The following is a 4,137-nucleotide window of genomic DNA, read 5'->3' on the forward strand; positions in this document are numbered from 1 at the left end:
ATTCTTACCAAGAGAGAAAATATCATACATGTGATTCCTTCAAGAATAATCTCAGACCCACATATATATGAATTAAATTTGTATGATATCAATAACGATTGCAAGCCTGCTTGTCCTAATAACTTATGACAGATTTAGATTTCAGAAAAATGCAAGACATGTATTCGAGTTATTCAAGGTCTCCAGGTCAAGGTTATAACTAGTACCAACAAAATAGTAGCATGATGCAATTAGTCGACTCAAACCATATATAGTTGACTAATACCATATTAAACAACAGCTAGATATACATCACCTAATGCAGTAAGAGAAACTTGAATAATCTTCAGTAATACCATTCATTTAAACTTTACCATCATAGTAGTTCCTTCAATTTGTAGAATACATATGAACTTTGAAGCATCTTTAATCTTGTTCCTTGACCAGCCGCTATGCAAATGTCAATGATTCTATTTATGGCTAAACTCAAGGAATTCCTGCAAAATAAATTAGTTTGTGTTTGGTACCCAAGTCTTTTTGGGTCCTTCATGGTTAGTAAATTGTGTAGTTGGAGATGCATGTAAGTGTTTGGGTCTCCAAACATATTTAGATCTTACATGATTTCTAGCATAATTGTACGTAAATGCTTTATGTCCAGAATTACCACAGTAATGACATATAATATGAGAATAAGAGTGTTTACCTGCAGTTGCCTTATTAGTCGACTTGAACCTTACCCGAGTTGACTTGGTTGAAGTAGGGCATCTACTAGTGATCCCTTTTCGGTCAACCGGCAGTTCTTAAGGAGATGAGTCGACTTCCATTGATCAAAGTGGTGACTAGAAGATTTGTGCAAAGTCTTCATTTGCTTGTGCAACTCGAATTTTCTTCTTGAAGTAAGTCATATTTAATCGACATTCCTTAAGTCGAATATCCAAGTCTTTCTTTTCTCGTTGAACTTTCTTAAGTGCACCAAGAATTCTTTGCAAATCTTTCAAAGCTAGATCTAGAGTTTCCTGCAAATCATCACAATTATTACAAGTCATGATAGGAGTATGACATACCTCGTCGGCTTTTTCCTTGTCACTCAAAGAAGAGGTTCTGTGATTTTTGTCGGTTTCCTTTCCTTCCGTAAAAGCACATGAGCGCCATTTCTCCGTGATTACTCTCTTTATCAGATTCATCCTCGTCGCTCCAAGTTAAAGTTATAGAATTCTTCTTCTTGTTGTTGTTAGGACACTTTAATTTAATATGTCCAAGTTTACCACATTCGTAGCAGTGTATGTTCTCTCTTTGTTGGACCTCTTGATTCTGGATGGATTGAGCTTTCTGCTTCTTTCTTCTTTTCCTTTTGACGTTGTTGGATGCCTTATCCAAGTTTTCTTGATATTTCTTATTTTTTACGGTGCCCTCATGGATAGCTTCCAATCTATCCCATATTGCTTTAGCAGTTTTACAAGCGGATATTTTCTCATATTTTTCTTCACCAAGAGTACAATAGAGTAGGTACATTGCTCTAGCATTTGTTTCCATACTATCCAAATATTCTTTTGTGTAGTCAAACATAGATGTCTCTTTTTCAACCTTCTTTCCATCACTATTATTTGGAATAGGTCGTGGCCCATTCTGGATAACTAGCCAGGCTCTATAATCTGTCGATTGAACATAGATCTTCATTCTGGCCTTCCACTGACTATAGTATAAACTATTGAAGTAGGGTGGTCTGCTTGTTGAGAGTCCCTCTTCTGAAATATGGCTTCGGTAATTTGATGCCCACCTATGGATCTTTCCTCACTTGCCGTTAAGCAAAAAAAAAACACAAATGTGAGACGAGACTCGATATCAATTGAAAGTACAAGAGCGGGGGGGGGGGGTGAATTGTAAGCTCGTTAAAAAATCTAGTCGGCATCGTTTGGTGCCGGTACGACAATAGCGAGATGTACCGCACAAAATTATTAGTCCTTCAATTTGCACAAGTATAAACCACAATAAATAGTAAGGGTGCGAATATAATATGAGAGTAATAAAATAAATGACACCGTGAATTTTATACCGGTTCGGAACCAATGTGGTATCCTAATCCAAATTCCCTCGAGTTGCAAAAGGAGGTTATCTCTTTAAGCTCTTTGTAGTTTGAGTTGAGTACAGCCTTTGTGGTTTTCCTCGTTCACCACCAACGTTTACAAGGTTGGTTTTCACTCGCTCATCAACAACGAACAAGGGTTGGTTTTGACACGCTCACCAACAACGCACAAAGTTGGTTTTTTCACGCGCTCACCAACAACGACTCTTTGGTTTTCACTCGCTCACCAAAGAAACGAACAATGACACAACCTCTCAATACAAAGCCTCACCAACTATACTATATCTCTCCTCTCTTTTTTGTTTACACAGTAAGTCACTCAGGATTACAATGCTTATGAAAAGTAGAGCAAAGAACTTGAGAAGGTTGAGACGAAAGTATAAGTGGTCGCGTGCTTTTGATCGCTGTTGGTAGTCTTCCTTTTATACTTGGTCCGTGAATATTCTAGCCGTTGCTCCTCATAAATGCGTACGTAGCCGAATATACAAGTTGAAGGTTTTCTTGACTTTTCCTTTTGTGCACCTGATATCTTCACACTGCTCCTTAGTGGAATTACTTTTCACAACTGTATGAGTCACTATATAGATTCTTGAAGATTCTACAGATCTTTCCCTTAATTGATCTAAAGAATCTCTCTTGTCTTTTAGTCATTGGAAGTGATAATATGCAAATCTGATTTTGGCACATTTAATGGATTTTGCTACTTTTCCCTTTTGGGTATCTTTGACCATTCTTACACCTTCCATTAATTCCTTGATGCAGTATCTTTTAGTCATATTTGAAAATATACTTGTATATTATATCGTCCAGCCTTGGACTCAATAATAGCCTTGAATATTTTCTTTCTTTTGAGCACCAAAAATATATTCTCCAGCATCTCATGTTTCCATAATTTTGTAGTGTAAATCCAACACCTTCCTTTCAGAGTTGTAGCAAGTGTATTCAAATTTGAATATTTTTCTTTCTAAAATAACTGATATTCTCCCCAATAATTTCTCTGCACTTTTCTTCTGGCTTGTACAAGCAAGAGCTCTTATTTAGGCAACCCAAGAGAATTTCAAGATCCTCTTCATTTCACCTAGGATCTTGATTTCTATTATTTTGAATGCAGTCACATTCATCTTCTTGAAATTGATTTTGATCACTCGAATGTGGACTCTTTTATAAACCCGATACTTCATGTGTTGATACTCCATAGATTTTGGACCTTCCTTAAATACCAAATCGATCTTGATCTCTTCCTTTTATAGAATATTTTCCTTCCATAGGATTGTAGTAAATATTCTTCCCATAATTCCTGCACCTTGATTTGAGTAAGTCTTTCTTCCACATCTTCTTCCATAATTCCATCTCGTAATATCTTCTTTTCCATATTTGCTTGGATCTTCACCAGATCTGTCTTCATCAAACAAACGTGTACCAAAAATAAATTTACCACAAGTAAATGTTCTTTTATTAAAACTTATGTTGGTTTGTTATCCTTAAAATTAATAGGTGAAACCTTGGACCTAAGGACCTAACAATCTCCCCCTTTTTGATGATGGCAAACCATTGAGTACAAAACTTTCAATTTTAATAAAAGACAAAATCAAGTATGATTAGAAGGATGTGAACTTCCCTGAATTAGTGAACTCCCCCTGAATGTATGTTCCTTGACTCTTCGAAGCACAACTTGGAAGGAGTGGCTCCCCTCACTTTATGCTTTCTCCTTCTTCTTGAGCATTTCCTGTCTGAAGATACTAACAAAGCAAATGTTTTGTACAGGAAAACTTCTCCCCCTTTTGGCATCATCAAAAGGGTGAAATAGAACATATAGTCAACTTCTTATAGAAAAAGTATCGACTAATCAAATCTCAATATATTACATAGAATAATTAGCACATGCTAGATCTACCAAATCTAATGATCAATACAAGTCAACAAGAGTGTTTGAGAAATTCCCCATTAAAAATTCAAATTTGATAAGAAGGAATTTCCCTCTAGTTTAAGAAAGATAACTATTAATCATATCAATCCTCTTAAAGAGTTGCTAGCCACATAAAGCATAAGAGCCAATTGGTGAAAATATTTTAAGT

This window comes from Lycium ferocissimum, chromosome 5 (genome assembly GCF_029784015.1).
Source record: "Lycium ferocissimum isolate CSIRO_LF1 chromosome 5, AGI_CSIRO_Lferr_CH_V1, whole genome shotgun sequence".
In the NCBI taxonomy this organism is placed as follows: domain Eukaryota; kingdom Viridiplantae; phylum Streptophyta; class Magnoliopsida; order Solanales; family Solanaceae; genus Lycium; species Lycium ferocissimum.